Source organism: Gossypium hirsutum, chromosome D06 (genome assembly GCF_007990345.1).
Source record: "Gossypium hirsutum isolate 1008001.06 chromosome D06, Gossypium_hirsutum_v2.1, whole genome shotgun sequence".
Classification (NCBI taxonomy): Eukaryota; Viridiplantae; Streptophyta; class Magnoliopsida; order Malvales; family Malvaceae; genus Gossypium; species Gossypium hirsutum.
The window spans coordinates 27231178-27254185 of record NC_053442.1 but is presented as its reverse complement, the minus strand read 5'-3'; the positions used below and the strand labels follow the sequence as shown (position 1 = coordinate 27254185).

General features: G+C 34.0%; 1 long non-coding RNA gene and 1 other non-coding gene across 2 annotated transcripts; one reads left to right on the top strand and one right to left on the bottom strand.

Annotated features, from left to right (window-relative positions):
* Positions 1 to 3203: 3203 nt before the first annotated feature.
* On the top strand, positions 3204 to 3309 carry LOC121218743 (small nucleolar RNA R71). Its single transcript, XR_005915220.1, has one exon. It is a non-coding gene; the product is annotated as a small nucleolar RNA R71 (small nucleolar RNA).
* Positions 3310 to 7155: 3846 nt separating this feature from the next.
* Positions 7156 to 9702, bottom strand: LOC121218342 (uncharacterized). The gene is made up of 3 exons (XR_005914583.1): positions 9669 to 9702; positions 9512 to 9568; positions 7156 to 7928 (listed from the first exon to the last, which is right to left on the bottom strand). It is a non-coding gene; the product is annotated as an uncharacterized lncRNA (long non-coding RNA).
* Between the last annotated feature and the right edge of the window lie 13306 nt (positions 9703 to 23008).

Genomic DNA, 23008 nt, shown 5'->3' with positions numbered 1-23008 from the left:
CCATGGTCTTATTTATTCTCGACTTGATGCCATAGTGTCTTTCAACAATATCCTTATTCATTTTCCATCGTGTTGCCATAGTGTCTTTCAACTATGGTCTTATTCATTTTTCTTCATGTTGCCATAGTGTCTTTCAAATATGGTCTTATTCATTTTTCGTCGTGTTGCCATAGTGTCTTTCAACTGTGGTCTTATTCGTTTGATTAATGATGTCATAGCGTCTTTCAGCTATGGTCTTACTTGATAAAATTCTTATGCCATAACGTCTTTTAGCTATGGTCTTACTCGATAGAATCGTAATACCATAACGTCTTGTAGCTACGGTCTTACTCGTTTCTGGTATGGTGCCATAGTGTCTTTCAACTATGGTTTTATTTATTTCCAGTATAGTGTCATAGTGTCTTTCAGCTCTGGTCTTAATCATTTCCTTCAAGCCAATGAACTCGATTCATATATAAAATATTAGATATTAAACAACCGAAACAACAACTAATTAATTTAATCAAGTTAAAACGAAGCTGACAGCTAGTCTGACATTTTAATTTTTCCTTAATTTAGATCCATTTGGTTCGTTTCTTGATCTATATAATAATTTTCATTCAATTCAACCATTCAAATAACTTAACATAATTAATTCAACTTATAACTCTTATCAATAGGAAATTTACAAAATTACCCCTAAAGTTTTACCTTTTTGCAATTTAATCCCTAAACTCGAAACTTGCAAATTTACTATTTTTAGCTAAAATTCATGTTAGTTCATTTTTATAGGATTTCTAAACAACCTAAATTCAACAAAATTTCACATTAAATCCCATGAATTTTACTCATTTAATAAATTAATCCTTTAATATTAAAATTACTAAAAATCACGTAACAAAATACATCTATTTAACAACTAAACTTAATAATTTATCAATTAAATCCATAAACACACTTAAATCATTCATGGAAATTCCCTAAACTTTTAAAAGTTTCACAAATTAACTCCCGAGTTAGCTAGATTAAGCTAAAACAATAACAAAAATCATGAAAAACGAACCTCAAAATCCCACACATGCACGGAAAAGAGCTTGGCCGAACTCCATGGTTTCAACAATGGTGTTATTCGACTGTAGAAGATGAACATAAAGAGAAGCAAAAAATATGTTTTGCTTTTTATTTTATTTTAACATAGCCTTTCTTTTAATTTTTATTAAAATACAACATATAATTTAACATATTTTAAGCACCAATTGTGAAAACCATTTGCTTATGGTATTATTGCCATATAAACCCTTGTGACATTATTAATTTAACTATTTAACACCCTTAACTAATAGAATTTAACTTTTGTAGCCTTTTCGATTTAGTCTTTTTCAATTAATTAACTATCCAAACATTAAAATTTCTTAGCCAAATTTTAATATGACCTTAATAACACTCCGTAAATATTTTATTAAATATTTGCAAGCTTAGTTTATGGAAATATGGTCTCGATACCTCATTTTCTAAAACCACTTGACTTTAGGGACATATCACTTGAACCTAATTATTGTTTCAATTAACAAAAATCATTAAATCAAATTTTAACGTAATTATATACTTGACTCGTAAATATTAAATATTAATGTTTATGGACTCACTCATCGAATTTATAGCCCCAAAATCATTATCTTCGACACTTCTGAAAAATGGGTTGTTACAATTAACACATCTTTATCTACTTAAAACTCTAAGATAATAAAGTTAATAGGAAAAAGAAATTTGTTTACACGTACCAATACATCCTTGATTTTTCTTTTCGGATATGCTAACAATTGATTTGCTAACTAAAGCGTAACTGTAGTAGGTTTAACTTCACCTATCATCAACTTTTTAAATATGGACATAGGCATCAAGTTGATGCTTACACCCAAATCACATAATGCCTTACCACAATAAGTTACTCCAATGTTGCAAGGTATGGTAAAACATTCAGGGCCCTTCATATTTGGGGAATTTTATCTTGTAGATATGACTGCATTCCTTCGTCAGAGCTACCATCTCGAATTCTCTAAGTTTTCCTTTCTTTGACAGGATATCCTTCATGAATTTGACGTAGATTAGCATCTACACAAATGCTTCTACCAACAGAATGTTGATATGAAGTTGCTTGAGTACGTCTAAAGACTTCTTGAATTAGACTTCCTACTTCTGCTTCTGAAGTCTTTGAAGGTAGAGTCGTGGAGGATTCTTTACTAGAATTGGTTGATTTCTCTTCTGTGGCACTTCTCCACCTAACGAAGTTGTTAGTTTATCAAAATTGATTGGTTTCCAAGTTACCTTTTCATAGTTTCCAGATTCTGGTTTTGGTAAAATTGGAGTTTCAACACTTAGTTGAACTTCTACTGCATCTTGAACATCAGTTGGCTCTTCTTCAACTTCGACAGGGTTGGGCTCTAATATCTTTCCACTCCTTAGCGTTAATGCTTTACAATGCTCTTTCCCTAAATTTCTTAGATTCTCCTAGGCAAGGTAGGTCAATTCTTAAGTTTAGTTGCAAGCTGGCCCATTTGGTTTTCAAGGTTTTTTAATGTGGTTACTTGGGTTTGGATTAAGGCATCATTTTTTGCTATGTATGCCTTCAACATGCTTTCTAAGCCATTGGAAGGTTCAACTCTTTTGAACTTGTTGGGTAAATCCAGAGGGCTAGATTGGTTTGGGTTGTGACTAATTATTCCTAGGTCCAACCCCTTAGTTACTCCAAGAAAAATTCAAGTGGTTTCGCCAAGATGGGTTACAAAAATTGGATTACGATCCCTGCCTACCTCAGTTTTGGTTCTGATTACCCATGTAATACACAAATTCTGGGTTTGATAGGTATTCTTCGAACAGGTGCCCTACCCCACAATAAACACATGTTACATTTTCAAATTGATTGAGTGGCTGAGTTGCAAAATTGTTAAACTCATTAATAGTAAAGCTTTTAAGCATTGAGGATATCGAAGATACCTAAGTCGTAAGTGAAGTGAGGGGATAATTTATGTATTCCTACGACTCAACTTCTTAACACTACTCGATTGGTTGGCCATTGGTAATTTTTGCTAACAATTCTCTCAATGATTTCATAGGCCTCATTATAAGACTTAGAAAGGAGAGTACCATCGACAGAAGCGTCTATTACCATCTTCGTGTAAACATTGAGACCGTTATAGAATGTCTCTAATTGGATGCAATGCAGGATTCCGTGATGAGGGCATCTTCATAATAGTTCTTTAAATCTTTCTCACGCCTCATAAAAGGACTCGTCATCCATCTATTGGAATGTAGTGATCTCATTCCGCAACTTAGCATTTTCGCTAGGTGGGAAATATTTCATAAGGAATAGTTCTACTAACTCTTACCATGTAGTGATGGAATCTGGTAGTCATAAGTTCAACCAGGCTCGAGCTCTATCCCTTAGTGAATATGGTAATAACTTTAATCTTAGTGCTTCTTCGGGTACTCCGGCTAACTTGAAGAAGTCATTCACCTTCATAAACAATCTGAGCGGAAGGTGAGGATCCTCAATCAGCATTCCACTGAATTAGCCCACTATTTGAAGCATTTAGAACATGACCGACTTCAGCTCGAATTGTTGAACCTCAATTTTGGGTCTCCTAATAGCCGAATTAAGCTCATGAAACACTGGCACAACATATTGTCTTAAAGCTCTATCCTTATCAAATTTTAATAAGCAAGTATAAGATTAAGTGAGGTAACAATATATCGCTATATTGAAACAATTTAATCACAATAATCTTACAAGTTATGCAAGGCTAATGTACTGTTTAGTACCATTTCTAATTTAACCTTCAACTACCTTAGAAGATTAAACATGCATCAATTAAATATTGTGTCAATTAATTATAATTTCAATTTTGTTAATAATTAATTCAATTGCTACCTTATAATTAAAGTGTAAGCATAACGTAGGCATGGTTTTATTTAATTGAATAATTTACTGAGACCTAATAACAACACAACACATTTTAAATAATCTAACTGGATAGAATGCAATTAATCTAACATGAAATGAATTTAAGTTATTTTAATTAATTGAAGAAGAACAACAAAAATATTCATATTTTTTTATTAAAAAAACTTAAAACAAAGTTAAGAGAAGGGAACTAGAAGAACAAATCTCGGTGGTTTTCAAAGCCAAACTAGTATGCTTCTCTCTTCCCTTCTTATTTTGATGATCCAATGCCTTCATGAACACTTGATTTCTGCTACTCCAAAAGGCATGCAAGATCTTTTTTAAGAGGGGGATTCACCAAGGGAAGAAAGGAATTTAAAGGCAACAAAGAAAAGGGAAAGAGAAACAGTGAGTGGGAGACATATGTATGAAGTAAGGGATGAGAGGGATGATAAATGAGAGAGTGAATAGGGTTTTTTTATAGGTGAAGATAGCTGCTAAAAATAGAAAAAAAATCAGCCACTCCATCTTCCTTGGCTAGCCATGCTTGGTGCAAAGTTTGATTGATTTAAACTTGTTATTTTTAGCTTGAGGCTAAAAATAGAAGGCATGAAAATAGGAGGAGTTTGAAAAGAATTAAAGGCAACTTCAAGGGTTATTTTGAAATTATAAAAATCAGCTAAATAAGCTAATTGGATCAGCTACATGGGACGGTTTAGGCTGCCAAATTCCTTGGTGGGTCAGTCCTCTTCACTTAGCAAATTAGGCCATTTTCTCTTCATTAGGCTTGTAATTAATTTTAACCCAATTTGTGTTGGATTAAAATTAATTATAAAATATGCGTAATAATTATTTTGGATCATCCCTTGTCTAGAAAATAATCGGCCATGCTCTTGGGTCATTTGGTACAAAAATCACCTCCGCGATTCAAGCTTCTCAAGGTGCCTATCGAGTCGATTTTCACCCTTTGTGCAAAAATATTGAAAATAAATCAAATTTGTGTAGATTATTATAAAAATAATTAAAAATTAATATGTTTATAATTTTGAGTGTAATTTAATTATTTTATAATTAAAGTATGAATTTTGACAAAAATTACTATGAAACTGCATGAATTAGGGCTAAAAAAGAGTTGAAAAAGTTTATATATTCTTGTGTTTTCAATATTCCACCTCCTGGGGGTCGTCTGTAGTTGAAATGATAGCAAATTTTTTTAATGGGTTTTTAATGGTGGTTCCATGTTTTTTAAGCAGTTGTTGCTGCTAGTTCATGAAGGGTGCTCGAGTTTGGAACTCTAAGCTACAGTATAGGTAAGTATTAGGTGATTCTCTATCTTGGCTCCTGCATGTGAATTGTTCAATTAGAGATATGTATGTTGATAACATCTCGGACACTGGTAAATGTGTATGTGAAGTAATGTAGAGGTTCTACATGATTAAGGATGATATGTGTGAGGTACTGTTTGAGTAAGAAGTTAAATGGCAAGTATGTCTGGGAGGTCTAATATGAGAAAGTAAGAATCAGTTAGGTATGTGAATAAATTTGGGTAAGTAACTGCAAAGTAAAACATCCCTTTGTGATGCCTTTGGTAGGGTAGTTATATTGCTACTAGACTGGAAGATCACGATATAAAGATATGCGTAAGTCCATGTGGTAGAGACCCATGACATTACGTGACAACAAATACACTCATAGTGTTGCCACTAGTGAGACGAAGACTGGACTGTCATATCACGATATAAGGATGTGTGAAAGTTTGTCAAGATAATAAATATGTGATTCTGTCTGTTGCCTGGGTGGCGTGATCTGCTAAGGCTTAGTTTGGATGGGCGGTGTCTTTAGCTCCGGTGAGGTTAAAAACAGCGGTGGCGGTGAGATTAGTTACTGTAGAGGTGAGATTGGATACTGTAGCAGTGAGATTAGAAACAGCGGTGGAGTGTGTGTTTGGATTCAAACGCAGCTGTAGCGGTGAGGTGAAAATAGAAAATGACTTTTAAGGACATTAGATTAAAAATGATATATAATAGAAGTTTTTAAAATTATTTAACAATTACAAAATTAATAAATGATTAAAAATTATTACAATTATATTTATTTGTAATAATAAATAATTAAAATGAATTAAAACTAGAGAAAAATTCAAAAATTTATTTTATTTAATATTTCAAAATTAATCATATATTAATTATAGGGGCTCAATTCATTATTGAAAGATTATTGAAATTATTGAGCCTTTAGAAAAATAAAACGTTATTGAAAGATCAAATAATAAAGCAACTCTAGAATAAGAGTCTGTTTGTTTGCCAGTAAAATGTTTTCCAGAAAATGATTTACTTTTTTGGAAAATGATTTACTTTTCTGGAAAATGATTTATTGAAAATATTTTCTGGTGTTTGGATGAATCTGTGTAAAATATTTTCTGTTGTTTGGCAGATTTCTTGAAAATATTTTCCGAAAAAGTTGTTTTTACATATATTAATAAATTTATATACATATTAATAATTTTTTATATTTTAAATTTTTTTTCATATATTGCAATGATTTATTTCTAAATAAATATATGGCATCAGACTGTTATACTGCTGAACTTTGGTACGAAAGCACCTAATAGAAGACTCTGAGGAAGTGCAACTACTAGCTAATAGTAACATCTACACATTTCTAATGGCATTGCTTCACATATTTCTGAGAAAGCACCAATTTATGAATTCTGACAAATAGATCTATAATGCCAAATACATGAAGAGAAAAAAAGCAAGTATAAATAAGTTTGACATAAGTACAAAACTATTCATTCTTCTTTCAGATCTCTTTAATGAAATATTTACAATACCCTTTTTTCTCAATGTCTGTGCGTCTTAATGCATGTTATTTCAAATGTTTGTCATCAGTAACTCAATGCAAGACATTGCTAGCACCAAATAACTTTAAAACTAAAACCAACCGTTGGCTGGTAACTAAAATAGCCTATGGCCACCATGTAGAACGTGCAATGTCGAGCCTTGAGCTGGTCATCAATGCTAAAGGGAAGAGTTGAAAATCACATCTGTTGGGGTTTTGACAGAAGAGGAAGAAAACGAAAGCAAGTAACCCGGATGATGTAAAGATTAACTTCATTACTTGAATAAGCAATATGCCATATACATAAGTAGTCCGGATTACATGTGTTGGTTTTTTTAGCAGAAAACTAAGGAGAAAAAGAAAAACAAAGAAGTTTGAACAAGAAGAAAACTGAATTTGATTTCCAAAAATCAGATCTTTTTCATTGACTTGAGAAGCATTTATGTTACAATGAAATATGGCAGTTAACTAATGTATAACTGCTCCCACTAATACATGACTAAAGCCTAGATATAATTACAAAAAAAATGTAGCTGACATACCAGCTATAACATCAAACATAAATCAACAACTACTACTAACTTTAAGTATAAATTACATTGCAACTAAATCAAGTTACAAATGAACAAAATAAACAAAATGCTGCTGCTTATCTGGTTCAGCTTGGATGCTGGTCTGCATGCTGGTTTGCTGCTGGTTTCCTGTTGCATTGCAGGCCAAAGTTCAACAACATCCTGTACTTTGCTTACTAACAAAGTAGTGCATATTCCTTTTAGTGCATTAAGGGGAATTATGATTATGGTATGTTAGACATCAGAAGAACCTATATATTCTTAAAAAGTAAAGATATGAAAAAGCAGAGTGTTGAAATGACTATTCAATGACATTGAAAATAATATATGGGTGCCCAAAATTCAGATTCAAGGGCATAAGCAAAGCAAATAACAAAGACAATGTCACCACAGAAACTGTAAACTAAACGAAAAATTGTGCAAGGCTGATCCGAAGATAAGAAATAAAATCTTTATTTGAAGTTCAAGGTCTTTGAAATGAACATACCCAAGCAAGCAACAAGGTATCTTCCAAAGCAATACATTGCAAATGATTCATAGCAATCATGTAGTATCGAACAATCAACACCAACTTATGGATGCACCAATGATACAAACTGTTAAAATAATCCAGGTTAGTAAGACTGAAAATAACATATAATTACACCAGATGCATGGTGCAAAATTAACATGTTGCATGCCGTGCCAAAACTATACTCAAAACTTAAATAGTAACCTAAGTTGAATATAGGTCAATTTTTTTGTAACATAAATATGCTACTGCTGGTTTTTACTAATTCCTAGCAAATAAGTTTCTGAACAGCTCAGTTTAACAAGAAGGTTTAACAGTGTTACTCAATTGGACTAATTTCTTAGTGTTCATAAAATATGAGGACCATTCTGACAAATCGGAGGGATTAACTTCTCAGATGTTGTAAAATAAAGGGACAAATTTCATAATTAGACCTAAAAAAGCATACTTGAAAGAAGAAATTTTAGCCTGTGAATTCTCCAATTGCCTCTCCAATTTTAGCTCATTTGACCTTCATCGAAGTGCCTACAGAAAGGATATTAAAAACATTTTAATCTAGCAGAAGACAAAAGTAATTTCACTCCAATGTCAACAGTTTATACAGAAATATATTCAATGGAATAAAGTAAGAAACTCCAAATGCTAATAATATCATATAAAACAAGCCAATAACAGGATCAAATCAAATATAAAAAAGCACTAGAGAGCCACTTAAGTTAAACTGGCACTTAAAAACGTTGTAGCTCTACTATACGTCTAAGAAACACCCTTCACGTGGTATATATTACAACCATGCATATACGAACATGGCAGCTTACTGATCTTTCAGCATTATTATCAAGAGTGATATATGTTCTGTAATGAATAGAATGAAACTGGAGAAGGAAGAAAACCTTTACCCATTAAAACTTTGTTACCTTCTCTTCCAAACCAATGACTTCAGAAGCCAATATATTAGCAATTTCATCAGCTGCATTACATTCCAGTCGTGCATTTGCATATTCCATTTTAAAAGACTCGAGCTCTGCCTGCAATACCAAACACCAGACATAGCAAGAATAAAAAAAGGTATACGCTGAAATAGAATGTTGTTGACATTTTAAAAAGTATTTGTAACAAGCTCCCTAACAATTTGAACATCACCAGACAAAAAACACAAGAGAATAAAATGTAGATCAGCATACATACAGCATAGCATTTTAAAATACAGCATAAAACTGAATTCATCCTGTGCACCATCCTTTGCAACAAAAGAAAACCATTCAAAACAAAGACTTATTGATCAGAATATTGAAGAGTCATAAAAGAAGTCACAGGAGTCTAACAACAAAAATTCCCATTCAAGCATCTTTAGAAGCAAAAGTTTGCAGCATTGATCATAAAACATTTAGCTAGTGAATTCACTCAGACGTGCATTTCATTATATCGCCAAAGGACCAACTATCACCTAACGATCCATAAAATGGAGCAACAATAAACAACAATTTCAAGCATTGTAAAAAATTTTAAGTTATAATGATTTTAGCCTTACATTTAGAGACTCTCATTTTAATCAAACAATATAGAAGCAATTAATGCAAAACACTAGGAGTGTCACGATCTGAATTACATAAAATATGTATCTACAAGATTCAAATGCTTCCATTCAACTAATACAAATAAGCTCACCGATTCTACAGAATAGCAAGGAACCATAAGAACAACTCCGATCAAGAACTTTTGCTCCTGTCAATCCAAGAACACAGAATTTTTAAAAAAATGCAAAACCAAATAATGAAGAAAATGAAAATTTCAATTAGAGAAAAAGAGAAACATAAAAACTTACCTCAGGATTCTTGTATGAAGAAAGGTCCTCGAAAATAAGAAACAATGAAAGGAAAATTGTTATGACTGAAAAAACTCCAGCAACAAAAGTCGCCCAAATAGGAGGCGAATAGCCTAATAGATAATCTGTAATCTTCATTGGCTACTACACTATAACACCCCGAACCCGAGACCGACACCGGAGTCGAACACGAGGTGTTCACAGACTTTTAAAAAAAAAATAATTTCCCAGACACTGCCAATCTGCGTACTAGTCGCTTTAAAAATCATATCTTGAGTTCAGAAACTCGGAATCCAGTTCCGTAAATTTTCCCTGAAACTAGACTCATATGCCCATCTACAAATTTTTTTCTAGAATTTTTGGTTGGGCCAATTAGTACAGTTTATTAGTCAAAGTCTCCCATGTTACAGGGATCGACTACACTGACCTTTGCGCATTACGACTTGGATATCTCCCTGTGCAGGGCTTCAATACTGATGCCGTTTATTTCTATAGAAACTAGACTCAGAGAGGAATCTATACATATATGGCTTGACTCCTAATTGTCTCTGGTTAATTTGTAATGAATTTCCAAAGTCGGAACAGGAAATCCAGAAACCGTTCTGGCCCTGTCTCACAAGAACCTGAATATCTCTTAACATACTGTCCGTATGATTGTTTCGTTACTTTCCTATGAAAATAGATTCATCAAGGTTTGTTTACATAATTTATTCACTATTTAATTCCATTCCTACTATTTTTAGTGATTTTCCAAATCTACATCACTGCTGCTGTCAGCATCTGCCTTTAAGGTAGACTTTACCTTTCATAGTTTCCATGATTCAACTAGCCCTTTTTGCATAAATAGCACAATTTATGATAGTGATTAACCATTCCCATGGCCAATCCTTGTCAAGCATATCCACACCAAATGATTATAACATTATACTCAAACATATATAAGCCATTTTCGCATGGCTATCCAAAATTATACAAGTCCAAAGGGTCCATGACCCACAACAAACGGGTAGTCCTATACATGCCATTTCGAAGTTCAACCAAAATTGTACCAAAAAGGGGGGGCTTTGATAGTGTGGGCGACTTCGACTTCAAAATCCCGAGTCCGATAGCTGGAGAACCAAAATCTATAAAACAGAGGATCAAAGAAACGGAGTAAGCAATTTATGCTTAGTAAGTTTTGAGCAAGGAATTCCAGCACAACAAAAGTATAGCATTCATGTAGCTAAACGGATAATTTCATATGCACAATTTTTCAATATCATACTTGCTTCACATTACCAACCCTTATGTACATACACAAAAGATCAACTTAGCCAAAGGCCGGTAGCTCGTTTATCAACTGAGCGAATACTTATTTGTAAGGGCTCAACTAAATTCAAGCACATACGAAACATACCTCAATGTTGGGATGTTTCTAGAGTATTTACTGAAATTTTTACAGCAAGATCATTCATTCCCAAATCACGTACCTTCGGAATTTAACCGGATATAGCTACTCGTTCAAATGCCTTCGGGACATAGCCCGGTTATAGTAACTCGCACAATTGCCTTCGGGACTTAACCCGGATTTAGTAACTCGCACAAATGCCTTCGGGCTTAGCCCGGAATTAGTATCTCGCACAAATGCCTTCGGATCTTAGTCCGGATATGTATCTCGCACAAATGCCTTCGGATCTTAGTCCGGATATGGTCACTTAGCACAAAGCCTTCGGGACTTAGCCCGGACATCATTCAAATAACCATGCACATTTAACAATAAATCATGGCACATTCGTATTTCGTTCTCGTTAGCAAAACTCAAACACAAGACATTTATCATTCTTGCAATTTCGGCTCAATAGCCACACAAAGAGCATGATTTTAATTTGCTTAAAACATGATCTAATCAAATCATAATTTAAGCTCTTTTACTCAAGAACTTACCTCGGGTGTTGTCGAACGATTCCGATAGCTATTCGACCACTTTTTCCTTCCCTTTATCGGATTTAGTTCCCCTTTGCTCTTGAGCTTAATTAAACAAATAAATTGATTTAATCATTTGAGCATCGGAAAGAGGAACACAAGGCACTTAGCCCATTTTTATACATTAGACATTAAAGTCACATATGTACGGAATCATGAATCAAACTCAACATTTTAGCTAATTTTTCCCCCTTGGCCGAATTTTCTAAGCCAAGACAAAAGCATCAATATGCTTGCCTCTAACCGAATACATGCAACACCAATCTTCTTCCTATGGCCGAATATGCATGTCTATGTTGAGGCCGATTATATACTTAATACCACACATAAATGACATACATTTTACTAACTAATGCATTCCATATTATACTCAATACGCATCCATCATTTAATCCATAACCGAAGCACCATCATGTGCAATCATGTATATATATGTGCAAGAGCCGAATCCCAAATTTTGATTATAACCAAATTTAAACATATATCCAAAACATAAATCCTACCTACCATGCAATAAGCATAAATCACACTCATGGATATACCATGGCCGATACTTCCAACAACACCAAATAAAAATATACTTCATGGATCTAAGGTAGAACCAAGAAAGAAACTCATAATCATCAAGATGTAAGTAACTACCATTTTTCATCTAGATTTAGCATGAAACACAACCATCACCCTTATTAATCTCCATAGCCGAAAACCTTACTTATTCCAAAAATTCAAATCTCAACTTGGTCACGAAAATAACTTGGTATCTCACCGACACAACATCAACACCAAGCAAGAATGATGCATCCATGGCCGAGTGTCATTTCCATCACATAGCAAGATTTAGACCTTGGGCTAGGTAGAACTCAAGCTAACAACTAAAACATGCATGCATCTCATGGAACATCACCAAACATACCTTAGCCTAGTTACATGCATGGCCGAACCTCTTCAACCTTTCTTCTTCCTTCCTCCTTAAAATTTTTGGCCAAAGATGAACCAAAGGATGAGCACTTTTTTTTTGTTTTTCTTTCTAGTTTCGGCTAAATGGGGGGGGAGACAACCACACACTTTTTTTTGTTTCCATCATATTCCCTTTCATTATTTTATGCCCATTCTCCTTATTTTATTTTTTTCCACCCATGATGCACCAACACAACATGTCTATGACATGTCTTGCCCATCACACTTGGTCTACCATGCTTGTCATGGCCGGCCACTGCTAATTAGGGGGGAATTTGACATGCAAGTCCCCCCTTTTTATTTCATGCACTAATAGGTCCTTATGCTTCGACCTATCACATTTCAAAAATGTCGCACATAAGTCCTATTGACTAAATTCACATGCAATCGACTAAATCGAAGCTTGAAATTTTCACACATTCATAATTACATATTCTAGACAATAAATATCACATTCAAACATTTCGGTGACTCGGTTTAGCGGTCCCGAAACCACTTCCCGACTAGGGTCAATTTTGGGCTGTCACATACACTTTCTCTCAATTTGATGACAATCAGCATAATTCTTTAAAATAAAAATGTTAGAAATCAAAGAACGACCATCGCCTTAAGCCAAGACCCAGCAAAGAATTCATGGTAGATTTGCCTGAGAAAGAGAGGAAACAAAACAGAATATGCTGAAAAGAGAAGATGAAGAATGGAAAAAGAAAAATGAATGAAGAACGGAAGAAGGAGAAGGAGCCTTAACTGGATGAAGGGGGAACCGGAAGAGGTCCTTGACCAAACTGATTTGTAACCCAAGGGGAAGGGGAAAGGGAAGAAGAAGGGTAACTAAACATCAGAAAAGCCTGAAGCATGCAACTGAAGAATATATGGGTAAAAGAGGAAAAGAAAAAGCAACTGAAGTTGCTAAAATTTTACTGGACCAAAAGGCTCCAGTCTGGAATTAAGCCTCCGGTGAGATGAAATGCATTTTCAACATACTGAAGAATGCTTTCCAAACAGCCTTGCGTTTACTAACATTTCAGTTGCAATTTTTTTTAGCCTAAAAAAGCCAACGCACTGAGATCCAGTTGCATCCAAAGGAAGCCTAAGTCTTATTGGTGTACTTTGTATTGCCTTTGTGGCGAATTCTGAAATGCCTATATAGCATATTCAAGGACACTTATGTAGCAGAATTTGGTTATCTGCCTTTGTGGTAAGATTTGAGTAAGTTCTAAGATATCTTCGATAAATAATTCTATGATAAGGATCTGATACATCTAAAGTTAACTTGGTTTGGTTAGTCTTGTGATGAAATTGAGTGAGTCTTAAGAGACGTTTCCTGAAAGAAAGTATGTATCTATATTTCTAAAGAGGGAATCCGTCATAGTAGTCTGCCAGTATAGGATATGGGCGTACTCATAGTTGTGAAAGGTATAAGTGTTCATTGGACTGAGTTCGTTTACACTATGTAGGGTTGAAATCTGAGTTATCTAGTATCCGTCATATCTAAATTGTATCATGTCTCGCTTTGGGGTTATTTGGAATCTGAGTCATTTGTTAATTTGGGCATTTTTGTGACTTTTGAATTCTTCTGAATGATCTAGAATGTTTCATCAGTAGTATGAGTTTGTTTTGGGTTTGAATTAGGATATGATCTGATTGGTAGTCGGATAGTTATCAAACTCAGCATGGGAATCAACCAAATGTAAGATCAGTTAGTAGGTATCTGTCGAGGAATAATATCTATGAACAACCATTCTGGGGAAAGATGTTAAATATTTATTTGAAGAGGAAATTTGTTTGAAAGAGGGTTTTGTATAGATATTCTTTTGATAAGCACCTTCATTATTCCAATAGAAAAGAGTATATATATATCATTTGGTAAGATCTAGAGTCAGCTAAGGAGTGGAATGAGAGTTGATACGTAAAGTATGATAGTTGGCATTTAAGTATATATCCGTATTATCAATGTATCCGCCAAAGATAGAGTGGTAATCCAAAATCTTCAGGATGATGAATTCAACTAGAAAGACCAATCCAAGAATGCGCCATGGAAACGGCGAGTTGGGTTATTATGCGTACAAAGGACATTCTAGAAATATGACGTATAGTACATTACGCCAAGAAAAGTTTGTCTTTAACGAACTTGTGTGTTGTAATGTATTAAAAAAAATGTTCTTCAAATTCTGATGTATTCTTGATTGTTTTTCCTTATTTCTTTTGTTCAGAAACCTTTATTAAAATAATATGAAGTATGTTGAAAAAGAATTATGCGCAGATAGTTTAGAAATTTTGCTAAGTGTTTGTAAGATGTAACATCCAAATCTTAATCAGGTAGAAGTTGTTACAAAGGTCGTGATCGTCAATCAGTGGACCGTGAGATTCATAAAATCTCGAAAGTAGAAGTTCATGATTGTAAATTAGCAAACTGTGAAATTCGTAAAATCTCGAAAGTGGAAGGTCATGATCATAAATCAGCGGACCATAAGATTCGTAAAATTTCGAAAGTAAAAGGTGGTGATCGTAAATCAACGGACTATGAAATTCGTAAAATCTCAAAAGCTGAATGTCATGATCGTAAATCAGCGAACTGCGAGATTCGTAAAATCTCGCAAAGTAAAAAGTCATTAGCAGATCGTGAGATTCATAAAATCTTAAAAGTAGAACCGTTTATTAATGCTCAATAAAATGACCAGGTCTAATAGACGTCAATAACAATAAAGCCTTACATAATTAAGAAAGGTCCACATGCTTTTGGTTTCAAAAGAGAGATATTGCCAAACAAATGAATTTTTAGGTTGAGACAACATTTGCCGATATGTTGATAAACCTCCATCACTGGCCGGAATTAAATAATGAATTAATAGATAACTATGAACCACTGACAGGAATAGACAAACTCTTCCAAGCATAAGCTATAATTTAAGCTAAGTTAGAAAATGGTCTAAAATTGTTCAAATGCCCATGTCAAATATACCAAACTTCTTGTAGAGAGAAAAATGATAAAACATGGCAAAGTAACATAGACGATAATGCTAAAATAAGAATCCTTAAGTCAATTTTCTTCTCCCAGTCAAAAGCAAAGTGTAATAATTTGTGAAGTGCTTATTAAAGCATCGAGTACATAAAAATGAAAGTTATAAAAGATTCCAATTTAAAAATATTAACTAATAATTAATCGGTATATTTCATCACTATAAATTTAACTATCAGAGTAGCCATTAGGACACCAACCAATGGCGTAAAAAACATGAAAGTAATCACATTTAAATAAACTAACAAAAGTTCTAAAATTTAAAAATGATTCAAGTATATCTCTTATAAAATGAGCTGTTCTTACCTAAGAATTTGTTGACCAATAAAATAAGAAAATTAATAAAACCAAGAAATAGAAAATAAAAATTAATGAATTGAAAAAAACTGAAATTATGCTTCTAAAAATATTAAAAGAGTAAAATTAAGAAAAATCAAAATTCAAGCTAAGTAAGTTTTATCTTTGCAAATAAGATATGAAATAATATAGCTTTTCAGTTGAAGTAGGCATAAACACAAGCAAACAAATATTGAGAATTTGAGAACAATTCTATTTTTGCAAATCCAAACAATACACCATGCAAAAGTTATTTACTATAAAACACTTTTCTATTACCAAAAAGTAAGTTAATGTAGCAATTTTTGAAAAAAAAAAGGTCGGGGAAAATCGACAAGGATGAAGTTCTTAATTAGGTGACAAAAAACAGACCAGACGTCAAAATTATCAACAGATAAAATCCAAACAAACATGTAAGAGTACAAACAAATGGTCAGATGTAGCAGGCTACCTAACTAAAAATGGTCAGATGTAGTTGGTTTATACAACTTTGTGCTAGATCTGATAATAGTTTAGTTTGTGCAATGGAGATAATTGAATTTTTTTTTCAACAAATAGAATCTAATTCTTTATGTAACCAACAGATGCATTCATGGCCTTAACCTCTAGAAATTAATAAGCAATTCATATTTCAATTATTAGCAAACAACATAGGAGTCTAGGGTAATGACAATACGATGCAACTAATTTCAAGGTTCAGCGATAAGCAACAAACCAATTATGCACAATTACACATCTCCAACAACAATCCTCTTGGATTTATTCAACGAGCCTTATAAAGCCTGATATTTTGACAATTTGTTGACAGCTCATGCAAATTACCGGTTCACAACATATGCTACACCAAACATCATCTTTGGAATTATTGATTATAAAGGATTTTTTTTTATTATGTATTGCTTGCTCATTTCCTCACGCATACATCTATGTACTCTTTCATCTCAATACATAAGTGTTCTCAGTTTCGAAATTCTCTGATTTCTACACCATTGATCCTATTTCAAGGTTTTATGATCACAAAGGTACATGCAGTTGATCTTTACAATTGTAGAAATCCAATTGCATCAATCATTTTAACTCTTTAATGCAATTATTAACACAAACATGTCCATATAATTCCTACTGCTACTATTAGTTCTACACCAATAACTCTCATCCTACCTCTGCACTACAAGATTACTAATATCATCCATAGTTAAAGTTGAATGCAAAGCTCAGAATTATCATGCAAGCGGCAATTGTAGTTAAGCTGTAAAACTAACACTTATGGACAGTAAAGAAGGGATAATTATACTAAAAATTTGCTATGTGAAATTTTTTACAAATTAGAACATTCCTATAATATCACTGCAGCTTCAGTTCCAAAGTTATGTTTCTACCACTGGAGAAGTTCAAGATGGACCACCTAAAAAGCTATCCACTACTCAATCATCTGCGCATTATCACCGGTATGTTCGTATGATACGGATCTCGGGAATTGAGCTCATTATGTTGGGCTTCAAGACGGCTGAGATTGTGGGTTTTTTTGGCGGAGGTCGAGCTGAAGCTCGTGGATGTGCTGGATATAGTATTGCTGGATCCCTTCCCCTTGCTTGGCGCCGCTCTTGGCGGTGCATGTCTCTTTAGTTGATGCCGCTCGCTTCCTTTCGATATCTACCATCACCATGGAGTATTGTTGCTTCTCAACTATTGCTTTTGCACCAGAGCTGGAAAACCCAAAGAGCTTGCCGGTATTGGAGAAAATGATGACAACAACCTCAGCATCACAGAGAATGGCGAACTCTTTCGATGGGTTTAATCCATGCTCACCGCACCATATTTGAATATCAAATTTAGTTGGTCAGTTTCCCCCTTTAAGAGCTCAAAGGAAAAGGGTTTTTTTATGAAGATGGAAAATACAAAGTTTTTGAGAGAGCAAATCCCCCCCTTCGGGTCCGTAGAAGTGTTTGTAAAGAAACTGATACGAGTCACAAAAGCCCAAATTCTTAAAGACGAGGCCCAATAAGCAAATTCCCAGCCCAATCAAGAAATCCATCCATACTTAGTTGAAAATCAGGCCAAATTGTCAAAGTGGCCCAATTTGTAAAGTTTTATTTTTATTTTTATTTATTTATTTACTTAGTTTAAATTTTTATGTCAATATTCAGTCCAAGAGTCCCAGATAAAATGACCTTTGACCGAATTTCCATATTAAAATAATTAGGAGTTTTTTTTATTTTAGTTTTCTAATTAGATTAGGACTAGTTATAAGCCTATTTAAAGGCATGGCTGTCCACCTTGTTAAACACTTATCATTATTATTAAAATTTCAGATTTGTTGAGAGCAGAATTTTCTTTAAGTTTTCTCCAAGATTTCTCTCTTGAGTTTTCTTTAGAAGTTGTTTTAACAATCTTGTGATTGTGGGAGCCATCTTCAACCTTCTTCTTGCCATTGATATTCTTTGGAGGGGAGATTAGAGCCGTTTGAAGGGAGTTGTGAGATCTTTCGAGATTTCGAGATTTCAAGGCTTCTTAGGACTTATCTTTTAATTTCTTACTGTCAATTCTTTCTTTATTTCTACTTGTGCTGAATCATTATCTAATCTATTTTCTGTTCTTATTGTGTTTTCAGCCTTTTTCTATCTTAAGGAATCAGCCCAAAAATCCCCAATTTCTAGGGTTTTTCCATACTCTTTTTGGGTGAAATTAGATTGTCGAAATTTGGGGAAAACTATCTTGGTGTTCAATTGGGCAGAATCACAATCTCCTTGAGGGTTTCAATAACCCTAACACTTATTTCTATTCTCAATTTGATTCTTTGCTGATTTGGGGATTTTATTTCAGATCTGAAAATTCAAAAATCTAATCTTTAAATTTTCTGTTTCGTTTCAGATCTAATTGTTTAGGGTTTTCGTAGGAGTTTCCCGTGACTTGGCAACTCGATCTTGGTCCGCGCGCAACCCCGTATCATTTGGTATCAGATTTTGGGCGTTTTGGGTGTTCTTGGTTGATTTCTAAACTGATCTCTATTTTTTAAATTACAAACAGCAGTTTTACCCAGAAAAATTTTCGAAAAAAATTCATTTGAGTGGGTAAACGTTTTCTGATTGATCTGAAATTTTACATACATATTTTTGGCACTGTTATTGAATATACAAAAATATTTCCCGCAAAAAATAAGTCGAAAAAGTCAAAAAATTGAAAAAAGACGAAATCCAATAAAAAATTAAAAAAATATTCAGCGGGTTGAATTTGGTGCCCAAATTTTCCAGATCAAAAATTAAATATATAAGGACACTCCAGATTTAATTTCGTGATTTTTGGAGATCGGGAACACCTCGAACGAAGTTGTCAAGTTACTCCGCAGTTTTTCGGGTTTTCTGTTTTCAGCAATTTTTATTGATTCTTAGCTGTAGGTTTTCATTTGTTTACCTTTATTCTTCCTTTACGTTATCTAACACCTTCTTGTTTCTTGTGTTAGTAGGATTTAAACGTGTGCACAACTTCTTCCTCGGTGCAACACGAATCAATTGGTGTCTCGTCAGTTTTTGGCATCCTAGTGCAAATTAGGATTCTTTGGTAGTTTGGTTCACACTCTCTAATTGGTTGATATAAACTCTGATAAAGAACTCACAAGATTGAATTCGACCTCATTGAGAATTTGAATTTTCTTTTTGAGTGATTAATGGTGAGGTTTGCTAACTTTTATTTTTGAGTGTTGAGTGTTTATTTTTTACAGGTTTTGAAGATATCTAAAGGTGATAATAATGATGCACTTATGAAAGTCCAACAACAGTTAGATGGACATACTGCTGCAATCACACAAATAAATGCTACACTTCAAGCATTGAATACTACTTTGAATGAGGTACGAGTGAATCAAAAACATCAATATCGAGATCCAATTAAGGAAGATAGGGATAACCAACCCCAAAGGCGCGGCCCTCGACGTGTCACTAGAATGGATGATGATTTTCATGATCGTGGACAATCATCTTTGGCAAAACCAAGGAGCGAGCAGCAACGAGAACATCTCTTTCATACTCGCTGCCATGTACAAGGTAAGCTTTGTAGAGTTATTATTGATGGTGAAAGTTGCTCGAACATAGCCAGCACGACGATGGTGGAAAAGCTTTGCTTAACCACTACCAAGCATCCACAACCTTATCAACTACAAGGGCTTAGCAACGAAGGCCAATTTAGGGTCACTCAACAAGTGCGCATCGCATTTTCTATCGGTAAGTATCAAGACGAAGTTGTGTGCGACGTAATGCCTATTCAAGCCTGCCATTTGTTGCTAGGAGAACCGTGGCAACTGGATCGAAAAGTCACTCACGATGGTCGTACCAATAGGTATTCCTTCAAGCATCAAGGAAAGAAACTTACCTTAGTGCCGCTCACTCCGGAACAAGTCCATGAGGACCAAATCAAACTGAGAAATTCTGTTAAAACAAGTGAGGAAAAAGAAAAAAAGAATGAAAAAGAGCAAAAAGAGATTGAGAGTGAAAAGAAATGTGAAACAGAAAAGAAATTTGAAAAAGAAGTTGAAGAAAGAAGAGAAAATGAGTTAGAAAAAGAAACAAAAGAAAAAGACGAGGAAAGGCTAGTGAGGAATGTTTCCACTAACCAAGATATGAATTTTTCTTGTGTTGTTACTTTTCAGGTTCCTGAAAGATCGAAAGATAACTTTCAACTTCAATACCTCTCAAATGAAAGACGCTTTCATACGGTCAACTTAGGCAAAGATGAAATCACACTACATGATCCCGAAGGTAAGCGAGGTAAGGAAATTTTAGAAACCGAGTCCAGTGCAGATTTGAAAATTATTGATAAAACTTTTGGTGACTTAGTTCTTAAAAGATCCCCTCATTTTGATCCGATTAATTGTTACTCTTCGATTGTGGTTGATAAAGTCATTACGAAAAGAAGCGTGATTTGTTATTCTCTTGATTTACCTTGTGTAAAATCCTCGAATTTGTCCAAATCTGTTTTGGAGAATAAGGTAACGAAATTTTCCAAATTTGTTTTCAATTTATATTCGTGCCTTAAACAGTTTATGTGGTTGTACATGAAGTTTGAGTTCCATTTGACAAAGGTTAACTCAACAACGGAGATTCGACTACACTATGCCCCCGATGAGCGAATGTTTGTTTTAAATGAAAAAGGTAAAATCGACCCTTATTCTTCTGCTTATCGAGGTAAGATGCTTGAAACCTTTAAAACACTTTTGTACTCCTCGGATAGTGATAAAGGTCGTGTTGATGAACACTTAGATCGAAACGTGCTTGACTGTCCTATTTTATTTATTCTATCTGTTTTGATGGTTGATAAAAAGATTCTTGTTTTTGATAATGCATATGTGAGTGAATCTATAGACCGTCGATTAATGCATGGTATGATTATGCAACTCTGTGAACCATGTGAATTTTTTCAAATACCTACTTGTGACGATTATGTTTACCATTTGATTTATTACTCGCAATTTATTCATGGTTTGTGGGAACAATGTGAGACGACTGAATGCCTTAAAACATGTCCATCTTTGTTTCAAATATTTGACGAGGCAGTGGTGAGTAAATTAGATTGTTTGCATGGTAATCTGAATCTGTCCATTCACATGCGTTATACCTGTTCTGTTATGCTTATGATTGGACTACAAGCTTGTTTCCGTTGCTATTTACTATCTCATGGCTATTCTTTTCAGTGGACTCAATTGCCATTAGTCCCGTTCGATAGAGGAAAGTCGAGTTCATTTGATTTTTCAGATTCGAGGACGAATCTTTTTGAGGAAGGGGGGAATGATACGAGTCACAAAAGCCCAAATTCTTAAAGACGAGGCCCAATAAGCAAATTCCCAGCCCAATCAAGAAATTCATCCATACTTAGTTGAAAATCAGGCCAAATTGTCAAAGTGGCCCAAGTTGTAAAGTTTTATTTTTATTTTATTTATTTATTTACTTAGTTTAAATTTTTATGTCAATATTCAGTCCAAGAGTCCCAGATAAAATGACCTTTGACCGAATTTCCATATTAAAATAATTAGGAGTTTTTTTTATTTTAGTTTTCTAATTAGATTAGGACTAGTTGTAAGGCCTATTTAAAGGCATGGCTGTCCACCTTGTTAAACACTTATCATTATTATTAAAATTTCAGATTTGTTGAGAGCAGAATTTTCTTTGAGTTTTCTCCAAGATTTTTCTCTTGAGTTTTCTTTAGAAGTTGTTTTAACAATCTTGTGATTGTGGGAGCCATCTTCAACCTTCTTCTTGCCATTGATATTCTTTGGAGGGGAGATTAGAGCTGTTTGAAGGGAGTTGTGAGATCTTTCGAGATTTCAAGGCTTCTTAGGACTTATCTTTTAATTTCTTACTGTCAATTCTTTCTTTATTTCTACTTGTGCTGAATCATTATCTAATCTATTTTCTGTTCTTATTGTGTTTTCAGCCTTTTTCTATCTTAAGGAACCAGCCCAAAAATCCCCAATTTCTAGGGTTTTTCCATGCTCTTTTTGGGTGAAATTAGATTGTCGAAATTTGGGAAAACTATCTTGGTGTTCAATTGGACAGAATCACAATCTCCTTAAGGGTTTCAAGAACCCTAACACTTATTTCTATTCTCAATTTGATTCTTTGCTGATTTGGGGATTTTATTTCAGATCTGAAAATTCAAAAATCTAATCTTTTAATTTTCTGTTTCGTTTCAGATCTAATTGTTTAGGGTTTTCGTAGGAGTTTCTCGTGACTTGGCAACTCGATCTTGGTCCGCGCGCAACCCCGTATCAGAAACTTTCTTCCTGATTGCATCAGATTTCGAGATTTCGAGTCACTAGAGCGATTCCAATTTCAAGTCGAGTTATGATATATTTTATAATAATTCTATAAGATAAAAGTATTTTCCATCTTCCTCAAATTGCCTTAGAAAAGACAGCCGACAGCCGCCCAGGACAACCCTTTTGTTTATTTATAGCAACGATAACCTGGTTTTGAGTTAGTTTATTATACAAATCACAAATTTATTATAAACCAATTCGAATCGTTTTATAACACCGAGGGAAACAATTTCACAACTGCTCATGCAATGGATAAAA